This window comes from Schistocerca serialis, chromosome 4 (assembly GCF_023864345.2).
Source record: "Schistocerca serialis cubense isolate TAMUIC-IGC-003099 chromosome 4, iqSchSeri2.2, whole genome shotgun sequence".
Classification (NCBI taxonomy): domain Eukaryota; kingdom Metazoa; phylum Arthropoda; class Insecta; order Orthoptera; family Acrididae; genus Schistocerca; species Schistocerca serialis.
The window spans coordinates 709,710,919-709,735,505 of NC_064641.1; the positions used below are offsets into that span (position 1 = coordinate 709,710,919).

Below are 24,587 nucleotides of genomic sequence, written 5' to 3' on the forward strand. Positions count from 1 at the left end.
GTACATTAAATGACTTTCTTCCAGTATTCAGAGGTGATGTCCCTGAAAGCTTCTCTTGTGAGTGCTTCAACTACAGAGAGGGTAAATTTATTGTTATTCCTGGCAACTGGCAATTTGAGCCCACATTAACTTTATTCGGTTGAAATGGCAGTGGTAATGTGGTAACCTAACAACTGTGTGCCCGTGTTTTATTGCCAGTTAATTGATTTTGCAAAGGGGTAACTGTGCCTCATGGAGAGAGCTTTTTCCCCCCTGAGCTCCAGCTTTGTAAGGTCATCACTTGCATCGATGTTGCGCCACTGATGCCAGTCAGTCATTTCCTCCTTTCAGTTTGCCTTGGTTGGTGCCTTGTCGACAAGGAGTGAATGGTAGGGAACATTATCTAGAACAATTGTTCTAACTACTTTGTAAATATAACGTGGTTTATTTCTTCATGAAAATCTCCTGTTTTCTTTGATTTAAAAAGCAGGAGACTATTTCGGAGAATATTTTGTGAGGTGCCTGCATGAAGAAGAATAAGTCTGCCCTGCCCCCCCCCCCCCTCCCCTCCCCTCCCCTTTCCAGAAGGCATTGCCATTGTCCCTTTAGCTGTGTCATCTGTCCTGGCCTGCTTGATAGCATGACCAGGCTTGACCCACATTTCCTCAAGCCACACCTCTTCATCGATGCATGTTCCTTAAAAGTCTGCATTGCTGTGCAACTATATCCTCCCCCTCTGTCAGTTGCTTAAAGACACAAAAATGTCCATAGTGAAATCCTAGATTGTGTAAAACTGTGGACAAGGATGTGTGACTGCCATGAAAAACTCTTGATTCTGTAAGTGTAACCAGTAGCTTCCAGAGCGTCACACATTCCTTCCTGCAATTATACTCATAAACATGCCAAAGAATCGCATCCTTTTCAAACAAATCTGCATTGGTAATCTGCATGTCCACATTACTTTTTTTTCCCCGGGATATTAAGTTTGTATGATTATACACCTTCCTTTTGTTTGTTGAATATTTCCTTCCCAGTCTTCACAACAGTGTTTGTGTTTATATTGGAAACTTTGTTAGCAGATAGCAGCAAGCCATCATGAAGTTTCTCATTAAGGTGGAATATAAAGAACAAATGATTTTTCTCAATTGCTGTCATACAGTAATACTCTGTCCAAGAGAATGGAACTTTCATCAAACTTTCCACTGACCTCATTGAGTACTACACAATGAATAACAATGACAACACACAATAGTAACAGCAAGGAAAAGAATAACTCCTACAACTGTGAAAATGAACACACGGAAAGTCGCAGGGCACAGCAATCACACAGGACAGCAAGCTGATTGCAGTTGAAGCTCACTGCAAACAGGAAGTTTTGTGGTGTGGGGTGAAAGTTTGGCAACTTCAAGGGCTTAGCTGTAGCTGCAGGCAGGGTGGTATTGGTAGAAAGCAGCCTTAGCCTGCCACATGGGCTTCCCACCGTAGCACTTCTATTCTCACTGTCAACTCTAAAGTAGTTTTGGACAGATTGAAGTATTTTCAAATCAGAATGAGGGTTTCCAACCAGAAAATTCTCCTGTACATGAATCATTTTTTCATGTTATTTGCTTTTTTCAAATGGACATATTTGTTTGAAGTTGCCATGATACATTCCAGACTTAGCTACAAAAGAAGAGTTATTTGAAAATTAAAGATGTTAATATTCTGCAGCAACTCAAGACTATGAACTGATTTTTGCAACATTGGGATCCTAAAAATTTGTCTGTCCTTAGAGGGCAGAGGTTCACACCTTAAGATGATGCTCCTTTCCCAAACAGTCTGAGATTTCACTGTGAATAATTGCTACAAAAGTTTTTTGTGCCTGATTGTGGCCTTTACATAAGTTTTCTAATAATAAGAACTTACAGATGAGTGAATGGTTATGTATCTCATAGTTTATGGTGATCTCACCTTTTCACTGTATTACAAATCCAGTTTTGTTAGGTGCCATTTGTCTGACACTGAAATTATTCACATTATTTCCATTAGAATTGTACATTTGAATTTTCTTCGTGGCCTTTGTTGCTTGTACAGAAACCAGGAGGGAGTTATAAGAGTTGATGGGCATTAAAGGGAAGCAGCAGTTAATACTATGCAAGCAGTAAAGGAAACAAAAGAAAAGTTTGGAATAGGAATTGAAGTCCAGGGAGAAGAAATAAAAACTTCAAGGTTTGCTGATGACATTGTAATTCTGTCAGAGACAGCAAAGGACTTGGAAGAGCAGTTGAACGGAATGGACAGTATCTTGACAGGACTATATAAGGTGAACATCAACTAAAGCAAAATGAGGCTAATGAAATGACATCAAATTAAATCAGGTGATGCTGAAGGAATTAGATTAGGAAATGAGATGATTAAAGTAGTTGATGAGTTGTGCTATTTGGGAAGCAAAATAACTGACAATGGTTGAAGTACAGAGGATATAAAATGTGGGCTGACAATGCCAAGAAAAGCATTTCTGAAGAAGAGAAATTTGTTAACACAGAGTATAGATTTAAGTGGCAGGAAGTCTTTTCTGAAAGTATTTGTATGAAGTGTAGCCATGTATGGAAGAGCAACATGGACAGTGAGCAGTTTAGACCAGAAGAGAATAGAAGCTACGGAAATGTGGTGCTAGAGAAGAATGCTGAAGATTAGGTAGTAAATCAAGTAACTAATGAGGAGGTACTGAATAGAATTGGGGAGAAAAGACATTTATGGCTTAACCTGATTATAAAGGATTGGTTGATAGGACACATTTTGAGACATCAAGGGACCACCAATTTAATAGTGGAGGGAAGCATATGGGATAAAAATCATATAGAGAGACCAAGAGATGAATACACTAAGCAGATTCATAAGAATGTAGTTTGCTGAAATATTCAGAGGTGAACGGGCTTGCACAGGATAGAACAGCACGGAGAGCTGCATCAAACCAGTGTTTGGACTGAAGACCATAACAACAAAATAATGCATGAATAAATTGTCACATAAATATTTAACCCAAATGCTAAAACACTGTATTGACAACACCTTCCATTATACAAGAATGTGATTTACTTTCTTGAGTCAATTTTTAATGCAGTTTGGTAAAATACAGAAGGCAGTACCAGGCTAGTCATGTATTTAATATCTTCAAACTTGTTAAATAATTCATCTGTATTTTCTGGGTGCTTTGTTTCCCTTTTCAACCGTTTATTCAAATGTATGGAGTCTAAAATGAGTCTTATTCACTCATATCCCTGTGAAATTACTACTAACAAGTTATTGTAGTGACTACTACTACTACTATTACTACTACCTAACATTTTCCAGTTTTACATCTTCTGGAGTAACATCTCTGACTTGCATTGATAATTTCTTACTCTCCTTATTTTTCATCAAAGCTGGCACAAAACTCACATAAAAATTTATTTAGTTCCCTTTTTTCCTTTGGAATCAGTTTCTCAGCTTCCCTTACCTTTTTGGCTATTAACTCACTGTATGATTCATTACCCTCATAACAATTCCTTTTATCCAACTGTTCCACCCCCTGATTTGATTACTGCTGTTGCAGATTTTTATCATTACTATATCAGTCTCAGAACAAATTCCACTTTTTGGATCTGTGAATAATAATTTCATGTCACCCCCAATTGAAACCAACTTTTGCTTTTATAATCAAATCCATCCCTAAAATTAAACTTTTATTCCAGTCTTTTATCACCAAACGCCCGTGGACAAATGAAACATTATTTGTTTTGAATGATAACAAAACTTGTGTATTCACCAACTTACTGTACTTTCCTGTAGCACCTTCAATTCTAACCACAGCTATTGGAAGTTCAGCAAACTTTTCTCCACTTTTTACCCTATCCTTTAATTTTCCTGAGATTCTGCTTATAGGACTTCCATTGTCAACCAGTCCAATTACCTGAAACTTCCTGGCAGATTAAAACTGTGTGCCAGGCCGAGACTCCAACTCGGGACCTTTGCCTTTCACGGGCAAATGCTCTACCACTGCAAAAGGCAAAGGTCCCGAGTTCGAGTCTTGGCCCAGCACACAGTTTTAATCTGCCAAGAAGTTTCATATGAGCGCACATTCCGCTGCAGAGTGAAAATCTCATTCTGGAATCCAATTACCTGTTTCCACACACACATGAGCTCCCTTGCACATCAATTCCATCTTTATTCTCATCTTCATCCAACAGATAACTTTATATTTCTTTAAATTCCAATCCGTTCTCTTCTTCAATTAACCCCTCTTTTAACATTGGTGGTTTTCAACCAAGTGTTCTGTGGAAATGTAAGTCCCATGGGATGTGCATAGATGGAAGAATTTGAAACAGGGAGCCACTGAAGGATGGTAAATGACAAGGTACAAAAGCCCAAGGAATGGAAGAGAAGGGACTAGGAAGGAGGCTCTAGAGCCCCCAGAGGTACATTACTACACTACTGGTCATTAAAATTGCTACACCACAAAGATGACATGCTACAGATGTGAAATTTAACTGGCAGGAAGAAGATGCTATGATATGCAAATGATTACCTTTTCAGAGCATTCACACAAGGTTGGCGCCAGTGGCGACACCTACAACGTGCTGACATGAGGAAAGTTTCCAACCGATTTCTCATACACAAACAGCAGTTGACCGGCATTGCCTGGTGAAACGTTGTTGTGATGCCTCGTGTAAGGAGGAGAAATGTGTACCATCACGTTTCTGACTTTGATAAAGGTCAGATTTTAGTCCATCGCGATTGCAGTTTATCATATCGCGACATTGCTGCTCACGTTGGTTGAGATCCAATGACTGTTAGCAGAATATGGAATTGGTAGGTTCAGGAAGGTAATACGGAACGCTGTGCCAGATCCCATCTTATCCGCATGGCTGTAACGGATCGTGCAGCCACGGCTTCATCCCTGAGTCAACAGATGAGGACGTTTGCAAGACAACAACCATCTGCATGAACAGTTTGATGACGTTTGCAGCAGCATGGACTATCAGCTCGGAGACCATGGCTGCAGTTACCCTTGACGCTGCATCACAGACAGGAGCACCTGTGATGGTGTACTCAACAATGAACCTGGGTGCACAAATGGCATAACATCATTTTTTTGGAGGAATACAGGTTCTGTTTACAGCATCATGATGGTCGCATCCGTGCTTGGCGACATCGCGGTGAATGCACATAGGAAGCGTGTATTCATCATCACCATAATGGCGTATCACCCGGTGTGACGGTATGGGATGCCATTGATTACACGTCTGGGTCACCTCTTGTTCACATTGACGGCACTTTGAACAGTGGACATTACATTTCAGATGTGTTATGACCTGTGGCTCTACCCTTCATTCGATCCCTGCGAAACCCTACATTTCAGCAGGATAATGCACGACCGCAAATTGCAGGTCCTGTATGGGCTTCTCTGGATACAGAAAATGTTCGACTGCTGCCCTGGCCAGCACATTCTCCAGATTTCTCACCAATTGAAAACGTCTGGCCAATGATCGCCAAGCAACTGGCTTGTCACAATACGCCAGTCACGACTCTTGATGAACTGTGGTATCGTGTTGAAGTTGCATGTGCAGCTGTACCTGTACACGCCATCCAAGCTCTGTTTGACTCAATGCCGAGGCGTATCAAGGTCATTATTACGGCCAGAGGTGTTTGTTCTGGGTATTGATTTCTCAGGATATATGCACCCAAATTGCGTGAAAATGTAATCACATGTCAGTTCTAGTATAATATATTTGTCCAATGAATACCCATTGATCATCTGCATTTCTTCTTGGTGTAGCAATTTTAATGGCCAGTAGTGTATTTGTTAATTTATTATTTATTTAGAATCTACGCCTACCTACCCCCCTCCCCCCCTCCTTGTCTGCATGTAAATCCTGACAGACCTCTTTCAGAACTTTTTAAATGAAATCATTCCACTTTAGGCTGTTGAAACATTGTTTATTGTGATTACAGTTTTGATATGTTGTCATTTTCAAGCTTTCTGAAAATGGTATAATAATAAAAGTAATTATGAAATTGACGGAACATTGAAAGTGACAATTTTGAAGCTACTTACGTATGTTATTGTAATCCATTGAATAACAGAAAGCTGCGACATGCTGTGTACAAGCAGTTGCAGTGGTGTTGTGAATTTATCAGCTTTTCCATATACCACACATAACAGTAAGCTGGTGAAATAATGATATAAACACTTGTTTATCAAGCAAAATAATAATTTTTTGAAAATTGATACATGAATAATCTACTCGCAGAGCAGCGGCAGCAGGAGGAGAACACACACATAAAAAGGTATTACGTATGCGAGCTTTCATGTGTGTTCTCCAGGTGCGGTAAATGGCTCACAAAATCAGCAAAAATATAAACATACAAAGAATATGAGCTATGAAGTACAATGCTGCTAATATAGCGAGTCGGTATCGTGTGGTTTGTGAACTGTGTGCATAGAATGGAGAAAAGTGAAAGAAATACTTGTTAAATAAAAATAGAAGCCACAAATGATACTGAGGATGAAAGGTAGCTTGCTTAAGAATATTATTGCCAACACTAAAATTGGCTTAGACATGGCCCCGTTACCTTCTTAAAACAGAATAGAATCACAGTAAAATTGCAGAGATTATTGCTGCTCAGATAGACAAGAGATAAAGAGAATAACAATCTCACAAGCAAAGAAAAAGGACAGTTCATGAAATTGACAAAAAATTAGTTGAGGTCAATGTTATCATCCTCAAGGCAGATGTAGGGAATAGTTTGGTCATTATCAATAGAGTTAATTACGTTAATAAAGCACACAATTGTCTTGTAAAGTTAAATAAAGATCCAGCTAACAAATTTAACACTTTAGTTAGAAAAGCAGTAAAGAAGTGTGATTTTATTTCTTGTGAAAAATATGTAAAAGAACTCTTGGTTATGGACCTGCACACCCCATGCTGAACCCAAGACCCATAAAAGTGATACCCCAATTTGTCCATTTGTTAATTATATAGACAGCCCACATATAAAGTCTACAGAGAATTAGGTACACTACTGAAAGAATATTAAATTTTCAAAGAAAACTATACTTTTAAAAATTCACTTGAACTAACACCCAAAATTAAAGATATTTTCGTTCCTGCTAATGGTTAATTTTTATCCTTTGACATAACTAATTTATTTACCAACATTCCCATTTAAGACACTATTGAAGTCATTGAACAGAAGCTTCTCGTGTGCAAGAAAGTCAGTGTACAAGAAATTAATGGCTCATTAGCGTACTACATCTGATACTCTCCTACAACTATTTCAAGTTCAGTAATCAAATTTTTGGAGAACCTTAGGGCATTGCCATAGGTGGTTGTATAGTGATTATACTTGCTACCATTTTTGTTAACCATCTCAAAAATCAGTTCAACATTTCCCACCACAGCAAATAAAATTGAATATTATAGTAGGTACATGGATGGCATGTTAGTGTTATTTAGAGGATCATTCATTGACATTGACTTTATGTTAACACAGTTTGATAGTATGCACATGAACTTTAATTTTGCCACAGAATTAGTAAAACAATGTGCCCACAGAATTAGTAAAACAATGTGCTTTTAACATTTTGGGTCTGACAATAAAGAACAAAAATGGTCTTCATAGATTTGTACTGTAAGCCTACTTTCACTGATAATTTCATCCACAATGATTCTGAGATTCACAGGCTAATCAATCTTCCCCTAGAACAAAGTGAAATTAACAAAGAACTGATGATCCTTAGATATACTGCACTGAACAATGGTTACTCTGCCCAATACTTCTTACACCACAGTATCCAACACAATAAATGTTACACAAATTCTGGAGTTTGCAAAATCAGCTGTTCAGACTGCAATAACTTTTGTATAGAGCAGACTGGTTGAGGTTTTGACATGCGTTTTAGAGAACACAGTATGTAAACCACAGTATGTAAACCATATTTTGGTGACTAAACCTAAGTTAGATAACACTGAAAACTCTTTAGAAATTCTAATTACAATCTGAAAAGGAAGACAGCTTGAATATTTAGGAGATATCTAAATTTATAGAGCATTTCAAGACCAGCCAGGATACATATCGAATGAACTGACTGACCTTAAAATTATGAAACTCCTGGACCGGTTCAGGAACATTTTATAATCAAATGTTTTTTAATATGACTGACTTCAGCTGTTTTAATCCTGACAAATATTCTAGACTATGCTACACTTTGTACTACTTGGTACCTGTTCCTTTCCTTTTTTGTATTACTTGCACTTGGTTTACGTATGTGGACTGTTATTTTTATTTGTATCTGAGATTTCAGATCCTCTTCTGTACTTATATTTTGTGGGTATTGTTTTATTGTGGCTTTATAGTCACTTCAGCTTTTTTTTTTTTTTTTTTTTTTTTTTTAAAATCTGTATTCCCAGTGTCATTTGTGGATTCAATTTTCATTCAAGACACATTTATGTCACTTTACTCCTTTCCATGCACACATTCCCAAACCACCTGATACTTAATCCATATATGAACATCTTTGCATTCCATAGCGCATACCTTTTGTGCCTTCACGTCTTTGCTGATTTTGTGATCCATTTACCACACATGCTACATGAAAGTTAAACTTAAGTTTTAATATCATTATTACACCAGCTTTCTAATGTGTATGGTATATGGAAGAGCAGATAAATTCACAGTACCACATACAACTGCTCTTACACAGCATGTCACAGCTTTACATTATCAACTGGGTTACAACATCCCATCCAAATAGCTTTGAAATTTCCACCTTGAACTTTTGTCAGTTTCATAATTAAATGCATTATATTTGATGACTGACTGTCTTCAGAATGCATGAAAATATGACCAGTGTCAATAATAAATAATTTTTCAACAGCCTGTGGCAGAATAATTTCATTGAAAAATTTCACAAAGGCTGTGGATCCAGTCATCATCAAACTGTGTGCCGGTCCGGCACACAGTTTTAATCTGCCAGGAAGTTTCGTATCAGCACACACTCCGCTGCAGAGTGAAAATCTCATTCTGGACACCTCATATTTAATTACCATTTTTCTTTATCATTATAATGCTCCCATGTTACTTCAGTATTTTCTCACCACTGGGTTTGTTTTGGCTTTTAATATAAATTCAAGTTCAACACTATTTCATTGATGTCTGCAGGTATGAGCTGATTATCATGTACTTGCCTAACATTGCCCTGCTCTTTATTGCCACATTCAGCTGTGTTCCTAACATCATTTTTCATAATTTTGTCCTCCTTCAATACTACATAAATCATCCCTTGTAATTCATCACAAAGTCAAACATCTTATTGACAGAGTTCTCATTACCAATGCTATTATCCACACGTCTACCTGTATGTCCTTCATTGTCCTCTGTACAGGAACCACTAATATCCTCCTCAAAACAGCTACCTGTCCTGTTTTCTTCCCCCTCTACTACATAATTCTGTGTCTCCACTCCATCAACATCCGCGATAACATGTGCACAGGCCCCCCCTCTACATTTTCATTTTCCATTAATCTGACAATCTCATATTCATCAGGGCATTCATAAGGCTCTTCTACAGATACAGACTAGCTACTTGCTTCATCAAAAAGGTTTCTCAGAACATCTTCACCCAGTTGTAGTCCACTATTTTGATTCCTGTCTTCCTCATCTTTCATTTCACTTAGTTTGTCCTCCTAAAATTCTTTGTTGAAATTAATTCCACTAACCTGCCATGTTATCCTGACATTCCTGTGGTGTAATCTTGTTTATGAATCATCTCTTCCTCTACATTTCCTATTCAACCACTACCTTCTTTGAAATTAGGTTAATTTAGGAGTTTACTTTTTGTTCTTGCTTGCTTAGTCTGACCAAAACTTCTTAAATTTTTTTTTTTTTTTTTTTTTTTGGAACTCACTGCGAGTTATTTCTGAGCTAATAGTTTGGTTGCTTTCTAATCCAAAATCTGTTTTACAAGTATAATTTTTAAGGCTTTAGGCAGTCCAAACACAAAATTATCTTTCCATTGCTTAATGGAATCAGCAGGTTGCATCTTGTTTTCTCCTGGAAAACTCTTCATTTTTACACCACTCCCTACACTGCCACAACTACAACAAAAATTCTTAACAACTAAATCGTCATGTAACTGAGATAACTTATTAGTAATGTGCAATGTCCTACTTTGAAATGGATCAGCATTTCTCATTCCATCTGTGACTTTCTGCTGATTTTTTTTTTACTTTCCTCTCCTGTTCTACTGGCTATATCTGACAACTTACTATCAACAAATTTGTACATTCGATTAACTTTTGTACAAAAATTTCCCTCTCATTTATTATCATGTCATGCATTATCTTAAAACTTTTGACATTTCTATCAATTTCAGTAATTAATTCATTCTGTACCTTATTCAATTTATTCTGTACTAAGTTAATACATGTGTCAATCACCTGGTGCCCAGTTTTTACAGAGAACTTAAAATTTCTTAATTGCTCTTCCAGATTGTCAATTTGTGTGAATGTATTGGTTAATTAGTTTTTCACTTCATTTATAGCCTTCATTATCCCTCCAAGAACACTGTTCCATTATCAAAATTTTCCACTATGTACTTGTCGTGTTTGTCCAACTTTTCCCCTAAGAATTTTGTGAGCTGTTCAAATAAGTTGCTGTCATTACCTGACTGTTCTCTGTGGTGAAATCCATAAAAATGGATAACATTCAATATGTAAATCTCTGCCTACAGCTCCCTTTTTGTGACTTACACCATGTAAATTGTCATTGTTCACTAAAACCTGCACATTATCGTTGGTGTGTTCTGAATCTACGATTCCATTTACACCCTGTTCCCGATCAACAATGTCCCCATCCCCAAAATCATACATTTTCAATAAATTGCTAATAAAAAAATCCAAACAAAAAGTTTTTCACATGTCCTAAGCACACTTCACTAAGCAATGTAAATGGTATTAATTTTAAATGCTTATCTTGTTTGTTGTGCAATCCACATCTAATTTTGATTCCAAAAAGGAACTTTGGTCCACTTAGTTTCATTCCAACATTTCATTCCATAGATTTAATTCATGTTTGTTTGCTCCTATTTTAATTTTATTTTCTTATTCCTGTATGTCCAGCATACTTGAATGTTAAAACAGTTTTAGCACTTTATCCAGTATTACCTCAGATATCAGCTTTTTCCATCACATTGTGAAGTTAAAACTGATTAATTCCAAATATTCCAACCACTTTGCAATGAAACATCTGCTTCTTTCAAGGAAAAATGACTTTGTGTAACTTGGTACAGTTGACAAAATGTTAACAGTCCACATGGGTGTGTATTTCAGGATACCTGCTTGTTATCCTGAGCTCTTCCTGAGAACTGGATTCATGTCTTAGGTTCCTTCAGCACGATATGTAGATTAAGGAACAGATACACCTTCATAATTTTCATCGAATTTTTGTTGAACAAAGCAACATAGATGGTGTGTCACAAAACCTCTGATCAACAGTGATGGCCAGTGAGCCAACTCCTGTTCTTATGTACATTTTAAACACTGTTTTCATTATTAATGTTACATTTTTTGATACTATGATTAAAAATTATCACATCTAATCGATCTGACATATGTACAGCGTAGTTTCAAACACACCTGACAGTTTTACACACACCATTCCACCAAATAATAATGTTATTACTGAAGTTTACATCAGATATGTAAAACAAACAATGAATTTCCTAGTTTTTTAAATTGCATGATGAGGAAATTAGATTCTGCATTCCTACCATTTTTTTTTTATGTGTGATTAGAGCTTATCTTTGATTAGACAGTAGTTCTGTCCTTCAGACTAAAAGACTTTTTGATAATTTTGCTGACATGTTTGATGGTGCATAATTTCACAGATTATTTGAAATGTTTTGAAAATTAAAGACTTATGTTATGTAAAATTATTTTATAAATTGATAGTAACAGTTCACATGTTATTTCAGGTGTTCTTGGCTAACAGATAAAAATGCGTAATATTGTATTACATGATTTCATTTCATGTTAATGACAACAGAATACAATAATTTCGGATGTTCCTACCAATTGACAGAGTTTTTTAAATCAGATGTGTTGATGTTTCATATTTATTTATTTATATTTCGTCTCATCCACGAAATAGAGATTCCTAGTTCTAACATTGTTCTGCCTTCACAGTATTTCTGTTTATTGAAGTCTGGGTGATTACCTGCCCTAAATGAACTGACAGCTGTGGTATCAATCAAAGTATTTCTGTTGATTTAAATCTGTGTAATAACTTGTCCTAAATGAACAAATAGCTGTGGTATCAATCAGTCCAATATACTTCCAAAACTGGTTTCTGACATACTGAAGTCCTGATGAATAGCTTTGCAAGTCCTGGTAAATGATGGGTACTCCCACTTCACCATTTCATGTCAGGAACACACATAAACACAATAAAACTATACTATCACCAACACTAAATATATTTGCTAAGGCGGCCTCTATATAATGATGCTTCTGTCATAATTAAATTTTGTGTGTGTGTGTGTGTGTGTGTGTGTGTGAGAGAGAGAGAGAGAGAGAGAGAGAGAGAGAGAGAGAGAGGATTAATGAATTTTTATGAGTAAGTACAGATGTATTGATTATAATTTTTTTCTATTTTTCAGATGTTAGTTGATGCATTTCATACAATTTAGGTGAAAGGATGAAAAAAATAAACATTTTAAAAGGAAAATAGCATTGCAATTTCCTTCCTCTGGAAATTTTTAAGATCATCATTGAAAGAAAGGAAATCCATTCACTGATATGTACAAGAATTAAAGAAGAGTGAATTGAGTCAACAAGTACCTTTAAATGATGAAACTAGAGTTGAAGAATTCCCACTTTATATCCACGGACTTGCCACCATCTGTCAGCGGAAATAATATTAAAAATTAATAATAAATATAGTTTATTATTTTTTTACTGTAGAGTAAAATGTGTTTAGCTATGCTGTCTACAACCTCTTGTCCTGTACATTTTTTGTGAGAGTACCTTAGCATTGCATCAGTTGGTGTTGATAAAGACTTTTGGTTACCTAATGTCAATGAGTGTTAGCAAAGTGGTGATGTAAAGAGTTTTGGAGAGGAGGGGGTGGGGGAGGGGGGTGGGGGGTTAAGGTAGATGATACGTGGGGATGCTACAGTTTGTAGTTCAAAAAGGAAGTCGGTAAAATTCTTGAATGAACCATGTCATTTTAATACCTGTAGTTTGTTAATAGCTCAGTTACTTATCGAGAAGCATCTTTTTGTATATAGTGTTCGGTCTGGATAGCAGATTCTGTGTGTTAATGAGTCCCGCTAAAAGTTACTGGACAACTGAGTTATTGTTATAAATAGTTTAAAATAAAATATCTTCTTTATATGGTGAAAATACTGGTATAGTGTATTACAACAGAACTGACAGATTTCACCTATGCTGGACTTGTATTAATTTAAATACTACTCTGAATTTTCTCTGGTTCATAAATTAAAGTTTTAAGGAATTGTCAGTATTATTAATCTTCTCATTGAATTTGTAACTTAAAACAGTAAAGTCATGAATCCTCAATTCAGTAAGAGGGTCATTTTCTCCAATGAGTTCTGCCCCACGTATGAAAAGCGGGGGCCGGTACTGAGCATTTCAGTAACAATGGAAAAAACCTGTTATGTGATATGATTCTTCAGTTTTACATCCAGAAAGAGGACCATTCTGAAGCTGGTGCTTTATATAGAAAAAATAAGTTTCTTTAAAAAGTACAACTAGTAACAGCGGTTTTAATTTTAGTTTACATTGTAATGCAGTAGTAACCTGTGAGTGACAGGCCTGTATGTAAAATATATCGGAATACTAGTAACACTTCCTGTCATTTGATCTCTCTCTCTCTCTCTCTCTCTCTCTCTCTCTCTCTCTCGCTCTCGCTCTCCCCCTTGCCCCCCCTCCCCCCCTTGCCCCCCCTCCTCCCTTGCCCCCCTCCCTCCCTTGCCCCCCCTCCCTCCCTCTCTCTCTCTCTCTCTCTCTCTCTCTCTCTCTCTCTCTCTCTCTCTCTCTCTCTCTCTCTCACCACACACACACACACACACACACACACACACACACACACACACACACACAAAATGCAAACTTTGTAAAGATAAATTATCTTTTCATACTTTAAGCACAACTTGAGTGGTTTTATCATGTTCAGCTTTCAATGACCACTGGAACAGAAGGGGATCATTTTAGATATTATTGTAATTGAATTAGCAGGTATTGATCTGCTGGTACTTTGATATTGTGGTATTTTGGCAAACTATTTTAATGTAGGGTGTAGGAAGATCTTTTTGAGTTCTGTACTTTGTATACAACATTCCATGTTTTGTTTCCTGGTTTCTTTTCAGAGATTAGGTGTGAGCTTTTGTATATAAAATATAGTAACATTGTCATTGGCATTAGGTGACCTATTGCACTAGAAGGAAGTAATAGTAGTGTAGTTTTCAACCATGGTGAATGCTGCTCAGTTAACGGGAGTTCTTCCAACAAATCTTCCAAAGAAAAGTGCTGATTCTTAGTGGCTAACAGTAGTTTTCATTCTTTTCTTACCAATGAAGGGTTGCCATTAAATGGAAATCTGCGACTTCAAAATGCAGTAGTAGCTCTCGTTCCTCTGTAACCGTGTGTTACAGAATACAAATTGATACAGCATATGGATAGGTAGTGTAATGTTGGATCTATAACAGTTGCCTTCACATCCCAGCATCATAGTGTCACAATTCAGTTATATTTCTTTCATCAACATTGAGTTTAATGCCAAATTTATGTCTGTCAGTTCTTACTCATAACATGTGCAATAATTGCCCTTGTTCCAATATTCTTTTGATTTGTCACTCACTGGTACATCATCACTTGGAATGAGTTTTATGAAATAGCTTTTTTTCTTTTCATTCCTTCGGTTTTCATCTGGATACGACAATGACTGACTGCTGGGAAAATGTCACAGTCTCCAACATAGTATAGAAAATTTGTGTATAACAAATGTGGTAAGGTGCTACTATCCATGTATTTTGTATTTTCACATTCCAAATCCAAAGCAAGAATAAATATGTTGTGTAGTATTTTTTTTCACTTTTGTCCCTACAATAATTCTAACTGATGTTAGTGTTGCATTTTTTACTTTTCCATCACATTTTATTTTTGAGAAAGCCTATTGTAAAATATAGAGAGAAATTATGAGATTTTACTACATAATTTTGTTCTTTGGATTTTTATAATGAAATTTTTTTTAGATATTGTGCCTTTTCATAATAATTCAAAGACAGGGAAAACTTTGTATATGAAATACTGTGAAGCCAAATTTAATGTCTAGTTATTGTTTCAGTCAGGTAGGCATTTTAAAATGTGTGATTTGTGTTAGAATTGAAAGTAGATCTTTAAGAAAATAACCGAGAAGGTTGAAAATGTTTAAATTACTCCATGGAGTAATAGTACTGTTGAAGATTTTAAAAAAAGTTTTTCTATTGAGGAAGCTAGTCCAAAATATTACTTTGAGGAGGTTAATTTTATGTCCTTAGGGATTTTTAAATGATCTATTCCATAGCAGTTTTTTTTCATATAGATATATACGGTATATATAGATATCTATCTTGAATGACTGTCCTATCATTTCCTATTTGTAATGACCATCAATAAAAAGAGGTAGATCAAGTGAGACTGTTACATGGCAAGTATTCAAAGCTGTCAACCAAAAATTAAAGAGTATAGGTATTTAGTGTGGTAAATAACCCATCATCTAACAGTTGTTACATAAAAACTTTGTTGTAGAATTGATAGTTAATTTTTTTTATTATTATTTTCCCGGAGAGCAGGGGGCATGGTTGTATGATGATGGTACATCATTCCTGAAAGGAGGTCCACTTTGAAGAATTTTAAAATACCATCTTCAGATGACCTTTCCTATGCTAGTTATTTTGTAAAACTTTTGATCATATTTGTAAAAAGTTTAGACATTTTTCATAGATCTGTAGCATCATACATTGTATTAATTGTATTGACGTTGTGGGAGAAACAATTTTACACTGTTAAATACACGAAGAAGTAAGCATGAAATGATATATTTAGTTTATTTTGGTACATCTGAATTTGATGGTGAAATGGTAACTATTTTTTAAAATGAATTAACCGAGAAGTCCATATTCAATTGTAATCATGTATATTTTACTTGCGTGTGTCATAATAAAGAAGAAAATTGTGAAAATTTTGAGGTAGGACAATATCCCTATCTTGACATTCTGGCTGTTTATGTGAAATAATGAGTTCTCCCTCTTGCTGCTCTGACTTAAAGGTACCCAGGTGATTCCAAGGGTACAACATGTCTGGAAGAAGTGTCATGAGGACAGTTGTAGACTATCTAACCCTTTTCTGAAGCAGAAACAAACATTTGTTTCATTACTGGGAAACTGTAAGCTTTATGAAGCTTTTTTTTAAACAAAAAAACTTGCACCATATTTGGTGCAATAATGTATAGGCATAGGTTAGTATTAGTAATATAATGATTCTTGTAGAACAGTAGTAAAAGTGACCAGTTTGATTGAAGCTGAATGCCATTCTTTGTAGATTTAAGAAATGTTAGACAACTATCATTAAGATTTGAGAAATATGTTTGAAAGAGCGTTTGTAATACACAACACAGAATTTTAGATTTAAAGATGTTGATCAAACATGTACAGTTAGACTAAGCCTGATGCTTTATTTTGTACTGTTGATTGTTCTGATATGATCTTTAATTATTTGACTTTCTTTCATAAGCGTTTGTTGATGAGTAATTACTTTTCCATCAACAAATTTGAAAATGAAATAAAAAATAGTTGTCGTGTTTGTCCACCTGTCATCTCAGTGTTCATTGTGTGAAAGAGAAACTGTAGTACATAGGAATTAGTTGCTGATGAGGGATGAAAGAAATTGTTCTTGTGGTAGTGTAGGTTTAATAGTGTAGAATTTTAGAATATTTATAGGTTCGTAGAAATTTTTCATTTGGATATGAGGCTGAGCCATAGTTAAAGGGAGGCAAATGAAATGAGTTGTGTCAAATAGTTGATTGGATGTTGATATTTGTTGCTGGAGCAGGTTGGTATTGTTGATGAAATGGCCAGTTTAATGTTTCTGGGGCACTAGGTATTTGTGTGTCCTTTATTTTTACCTTCCACTCCCATGCAATAGTTGGCTTACCTGATTTTTCAGTTTCTAATAAGCCACATTTCATTGTTTGATGTCAATTTTTTTTACTAAGCATTTGGTATGAAAGCAATTTTGTTGTTTCTTGCCATAAAATTTCATATTTCAAACCAGTCAGTAGCTGAAATGATATATATTTGTTGTTGATATAGTGCCACATTTGAACCAGTTTTTTATTGTGTAACATAACCAGGAAATTAGATTATTGGTTATTAATTTAAGTTCAGCGCAGACTTTAAATTTCAGCTTTTGAAACTATGTTCTGTTGTGTATGTGGCATTGTTTGTTATTTGATTGTTAATGAAAGATGAACTTTATTTAAGATTGGTTGATGTGTAAATGTGTTTGATGACTGTTACATTTTATTTTTATTAAATTATTTTTATTTTATTTGATGTGGGTTGTGTCAGTCATTTTTGTTTCCATTTGATTGTTGTAAGGCTTTCCTGTTGTATGTTTTCCGTCTCTCTTTTTGATATTCAGACTACAAGGGACATTTTCCTCATAAAGTGTTGTATGCTACAGATACATAAACATAACAAAAGTATTTGAAATCTTGCAATTGTAAAAGAAAGAGTTTATTTTGTTACAAGTTTTCTTGTATCTTAAATGTGTAAGATGTTTCATAGACTAGAATTTCTTTTCCATGTATGTAAATGAATTTCTCAAGGTAGAAAGGGGGCACTACAGAATAATGCTGAGGAATTTTTTATCAGCACCTGAAACCCCAGAATTGTTTCAAAATTGAATTGTTAGATGTTAATTACTTAAGAGTAATGTTGATATTGGTTGACAATTATTTTTCTGAACGAGGTAAATTAAGAGCTAATAAACTTTTTGAGCTATTGCTGTTGTCAAGTTCCTTGTAAATATTGCAGTGCTATGTTTCAGCCTCAGTGTTTGTAGAAGATAAACAGTTGCAGGTCAGCATGTTAAAAAGTTCCCCATTCCCTCTTAAATGGACCTGCAATGTGGGACATGCATTCATGATTTTTCTCAAAGAAAAAAGAAGTGTCTGCATTTAAGTCTTCCTGTCTTCACTAAGTAAGCTACACCTCGTCCAAATGCAAAAAATGTGGAGATACCCAGTGTACTGTTCAGTTTTTGTGACTGTAGATAGCCAAGTGTAGTAAAGAAACTACAATTTGAGATGTAGATAGATAGACAGCCTGTGTAGGACATGGCACAGAATCTGATGAGAATTTCTTTACTCTGGAGGAAAGGACTATATGGCTGAAATATAATTTTATTTGTGCATATGAAATTTAATTTTATTTGAATGACAGTGATGCAGTGATTTTTTTTAATGGTGTGCATGAAGACTTCGAGAAATAGAATAAGTGTGTAAATATGTGTAATATTTCTGTCTGCACTGGACTTTGATCAATTTTTGCTTTTTTAAAGCAAAAGATAACATGAGATAAAATTTCCTGCTAGAAGCATCATTGATGGGCAAACACAAGTCATTTTGCTTCATCAGGAGTGAATAATTTTGAAATCAGACTCCTCATTATTGATTAAAATCAATTTCAATGTAATATACACAGTTTCTTATGTTCAAAGATGTGGTTTGATTAAGGTTCATTAATGAAGTTCCTAAGAGATCTATGGTTCAGCTTATATGACCCAATGCTGATGTCTATTTTGCATTATCCCTCTTCTTTGAAAGCTTTCTGCTGCATAGAAAATCATAAATTTGTTTGTACAATGTTGACTACTTTGTTAAGACCTGTCACTGACATGAAACTGCAAGAAACAGATTGCAGAAAAGAGCATACTAATTCAGATTATTTGTGAGCATTTGTTCCATGCTGTCAGTGATATAACTGTTATGCAATCATGTCACAAACAAACAAGTTTTTCTGTATATTGACTGAATGTATGTAGAGAAATTCCAACAGATGAAACCAAAGTAAGGAAGAAAGGAAGGATCACTTGACTATGACACTAGCCAGTGTGTCATTTCCATCTTTGGCTTCATCTGGAAAAAAAATTCAGGCAAAGATAGTTACAAAAAAAAGTGCAACTTGTTATGTTGGTAAGTAAATTCTCTGTGAAGATCAATAAAGATCAGTTTTGGGATGAAAGGAATAGATTCAGTTTACATTGCCCTCATTCCATTTTGTTTAATATATGTTCGGTGTGAACTAAAACAGAATCAGAACAGGGGACCCATGGATTTCTGTAGAGTTTGTATCACTAGTTCTTAAGCTGTATGAAGGTGCAGCCACATCATGCCTTTTTTCTGTTCATTGTTACACATGCACATGAATTTCCAACATATATGTGCATTTAAGCAAGCATAATTTCTTGGAAATAGAGGCTGTGTGTAAAGTGCATTGCTTCCTGCCTTCAGTGGGGATCCTTGCACTTTTTAGCAGACAATAGGCTGCTGGGGCTCGTGTGTTTCTTTGTGTAGTGTGCTGAGATTTGCTGTGAAGTGATTTGTGTGTAATAATATCAGTTGACTCCAAAGAAAGCATGCTTAAGTTTACAGGTGATTAAAGACCAAATCAGGCATATGGAATGTCATTTCTAAAGATTATTTGAAAAAAATGTGTATAAATAAATAAAAATTGGAATATGATGTGCTGAGTATCAGACATTAGATGATAAGTCCCTGATCATATTACTGTAAAGAATGAGATACTGTAATGTTTTGAAGTAGGAAAATGGAGAAAAATAAGCCAGAAATTTATGGAAAGTGTATATGACAACTGTGGAAGAATATTCATGCTATGCTGACTTAATAGTACAACAACAGAGGAAACTGATATCTGAACAAAAGAAATGATGGGGTATGCATAGCTCCTCAAGAAACTACTAGAAATAGGAATGAAGTACATTGATGATGCAAAATATACAAAATTGGGAAACACAGCCTCAGTTCCAGTGGATTCTGACATCTATCAAATTCCCGAATTGTAGAGTCCAAGGATGATACACTACACACAATTTTTCGTGATTAAAGTTGTGTAAACAACTTTCTTATGATATAAAAAAGAAATGATCAACTGAAGGCTAATTAATGTTCACATTACAACTAAGACCTTCCTTCAGTATTTCTCAGTTTCAGAAATAATCACTGAAATGCTATGTTTTGAAATACAGAATAAACAGTTAAAAGTCTATATAAGTTACAAGTCATTAGCTACTGAAATTATTGTCAGCCTTTCAGCCTTTTTGTTGCAGTTTTCCCAGCAGAAAATCTAAAATCTTCCTGTGATCTTCTCCTGATATTTTCAAACAAAATGTTGTCGTCATTTTGTATTTCTCGTACCTCTGGTATTTAGATACTTCTTTACCTATAGTTGCTTTTGTATTTTCTTTTTCTGCACCTTTTCATCACAATAAATGCAGAACAAGCTATCAAGCAAAGAAAAGAATCCATACCTGACTGCTTGTGCAATAATTCAACATGTGCAATACATCCTGCCTTGGAGTGTTCCAACTGTTATGACAGGCTGTAGAAAACATGGTGCAGTATGATCCTATCAACAGATTAGTCACTGAAAACTGAAGTGACCTTATGACCAGATAAATATAGGAAATCTGTTAAAATAATAATAATAATATTAATAATAATAATAATAGTGCAGTTTTCTAACATAGATTTCATTTTGCAAGTTGAGTGTAGGTATAGTAACAACATGAAGACAAATATAGTGTCTGAAGTAAATGTGTACGGTAAGGCTTGCAGAAGGTAAATACTTAGTGTAGAGATGAACTATAGAGTTTCTGTATTACAAAACACTGTAAAAGACACAAATGCCTTCTGAAAAAATGTGCGATAACTGTATAGAATGTTCTCAAATAATGCATATTTTTCCTCATCAATATTGCTAGACTCTATATTCCTCATGGTGAACAAAAGAAAGAAACCAAATACAATTTTGTGTTCAAGTTTCCCTCGTAGGCTTCACATTGGCCAATTGATGATGTCCACAAGATGTCTGAACTTTCCTGGCAGGCTGGTGTATTTTGATTCGCCATTCCACAAAACTTCTTCCTATCATTTGTAGTATATTGACATCACTTACTACATGAAGTATAAGGTCTTTTTTCAGTTTTAAACATATAATTATTCTGCCATGTAAATATTAATGTGGCAGAAGGCAGACTTGTGTAGCACGATAGAAATTTCATCTGCCATTACAGTTTTCTGTGGTGCAACCACCTCTTCCACAAACATGTAAACATGTTTCAGATTATGAACTCTCCCACCAAGTGTGCATCACATAGTGTTAGAAGTTTTTGCATGGGGAGCGGCATAATGCAGTGCAAGTTCACAATAAGATGAGTGTGGTATACTGTCAAAACTTTGAGTGAGGTAGGAGTGCAAGAAATTTAGAGACTGCCAAACAAATGTGCATGATGAAAGAGCCCAGGGACAGAAGTTAGAATCGAGTAAAGATCTTGCATACTGGATAGATGAATTCATTAGCCATAGGTTGGTGATTTCTGGTTTTGCAAATGGTTTCTGGATGATTTCCAGATCATTGCTCTTACAGCACTGTTACTGAAACTTGTGGATATCATGAACTTTAAGCATCGTGGGTACACGGCAATTGGATAATGTCCACAGGACTCGGCATTAACATTTTTGCACTTTATGAGGGAGAGCAAGGACTTCTTGAACAACATTGATAGGCCAAGACATGTTGATTTCTTGCAACATACATGAAACTAAATAGAATGACAATAGTGGATTCATTTCTGCATCCAAAACACCTCAAAAAGAAAGTCTGAACAAATGTTCAGTTACCAAAAGTCTATTGCTGCAGTCTTTGAAGGGAAAGATTGACATATTGCTTATGGATTTATGTCGATAAAGCTGCATATTGTGAATGTTATAAAGATGGGTTCAGTACACAGCTGTGCTGTCATCTGATGGACTGATGCACAACACTGCCTGACTGTGTGCTTTTGCATCAATTCAACAGATTCAATAATTCAAATGGAAGTATGATCATTGTGGTGTTTGGACACTTGTTTGAGGAATTTTGTTGCCTATGACACCATTAAAAGAATATTGTTACAAAACTTGCAGGGAATGTTTTCTTTGCTTTGTGGTCTTTTGGAATGGTCTTTGAAAATCCATAACGTACCCTGTCTCAAAGAGTTGAGTTGTTCCATGTCATATTTGTACTTAGCAATGTGTCTACAATAAAAAGAGGAGAGAAATGAGCTGGCTAGTACGACAGTGCTGTAATAGTCATAATTGCTATTCATTTACTGTTTGCCTAAGTTCATTCATTCATTCATTCATTCATTTGTTGTGTGTCATAGATTCCATCAAGAATTAACAGTTAACTATTGCGATGCCACTATGTAACATACTAAGTAGTAATATATCTAAAAACAAAGATGATGTGACTTACCAAACGAAAGCGCGGGCAGGTCGACAGACACACAAACAAACACAAACATACACACAAAATTCAAGCTTTCGCAACAAACTGTTGCCTCATCAGGAAAGAGGGAAGGAGAGGGAAAGACGAAAGGATGTGGGTTTTAAGGGAGAGGGTAAGGAGTCATTCCAATCCCGGGAGCGGAAAGACTTACCTTAGGGGGAAAAAAGGACGGGTATACACTCGCGCGTGCACACACACACACACACACACACACACACACACACACACACACACACACACACACACACACATATCCATCCACACATATACAGACACAAGCAGACATATTTAAAGACAAAGAGTTTGGGCAGAGATGTCAGTCGAGGCGGAAGTGCAGAGGCAAAGATGTTGTTGAATGACCGGCTGTTCAGAGCATCCTCCTACAGGCCAACCGTAAATTAGAACAGCATGCCACCCTCCACCTCAAAAATCTATCCAATCTCCTGGTTTCCCACCTTCGGAAAGGCAACTCACTCACCCTTCACAACCTTTCCAGCAAACCCCCACCTCCTCTCATTGCACACAAACCCAGTCTCTCCCATCTACTCAATCTCCCACTTCCAGCTCCACTCCCTCCAAAACCTCAAAATTCCAATCAACACAATCTGGAACCACAACACCCTAATTCAGTAGTTAACCTTTCCTCCAAACCTCTCTCCCAATCCGAAACCTCTGTCCTATCCAAAGGCCTCACCTTCAGCCCCACTCCCAGAATCAACCAAACAGCCCTCGTCAAAGATTTACTGTCCTACTCTCGTACTCTCTGCTGGAAATATCACTTTGCCACGAAGAAAAATGATCCTAATCCTACTCCCAATGATCCAACTCCCCAGGACACTATCCAAATTGAACCCTGCCTGGAGCAGTTCCATCCTCCGTCGCAGCGGGACCCACCTCCTCTTCCTCAAAATCGCCCTCTCCAAACCTTCCAGGAATTTCTGACTTCCAGCCTTGCATCTCAATCCTTCTTAAAAAAACCTTAATCCTACTCCCAACATCACCACTGCTGAAGCCCAGGCTATCCGTGATCTGAAGGCTGACCGATCCATCTTCATTCTTCCGGCGGACAAGGGTTCCACGACTGTGGTACTTGATCGTCGGGAGTATGTGGCTGAGGGACTGCGTCAGCTTTCAGACAACACCACATACAAAGTTTGCCAAGGTAATCCCATTCCCGATGTCCAGGCAGAGCTTCAAGGAATCCTCAGAACCTTAGGCCCCCTGCAAAACCTTTCACCTGACTCCATCAACCTCCTGACCCCACCGACACCCCGCACCCCTACCTTCTACCTTCTTCCTAAAATTCACAAACCCAATCATCCCGGCCGCCCCATTGTAGCTGGTTACCAAGCCCCCACAGAACGTGTCTCTGCCTACGTAGATCAACACCTTCAACCCATTACATGCAGTCTCCCATCCTTCATCAAAGACACCAACCACTTTCTCGAACGCCTGGAATCCTTACCCAATCTGTTACCCCTGGAAACCATCCTTGTCACCATTGATGCCACTTCCTTATACACAAATATTCCGCACATCCAGGGCCTTGCTGCGATGGAGCATTTCCTTTCACGCCGATCACCTGCCACCCTACCTAAAACCTCTTTCCTCATTACCTTAGCCAGCTTCATCCTGACCCACAACTTCTTCACTTTTGAAGGCCAGACATACCAACAATTAAAGGGAACAGCCATGGGTACCAGGATGGCCCCCTCGTACGCCAACCTATTCATGGGTCGCCTAGAGGAAGCCTTCTTGGTTACCCAGGCCTGCCAACCCAAAGTTTGGTACAGATTTATTGATGACATCTTCATGATCTGGACTCACAGTGAAGAAGAACTCCAGAATTTCCTCTCCAACCTCAACTCCTTTGGTTCCATCAGATTCACCTGGTCCTACTCCAAATCCCATGCCACTTTCCTTGACGTTGACCTCCATCTGTCCAATGGCCAGC

At 36.6% G+C, this 24,587-nt stretch overlaps 1 protein-coding gene across 1 annotated transcript in view; it reads left to right on the forward strand.

Moving 5' to 3' along the window:
• The window catches only part of LOC126474711 (protein alan shepard), a 429,882-nt gene extending 416,767 nt beyond the window's left edge, over positions 1 to 13,115 (forward strand). The window contains exon 12 of the mRNA XM_050102188.1: positions 12,659 to 13,115. The gene's annotated coding sequence lies outside the window, so the exon portion shown is untranslated. The remainder of the gene's footprint in view (positions 1 to 12,658) is intronic.
• Positions 13,116 to 24,587: the final 11,472 nt, after the last annotated feature.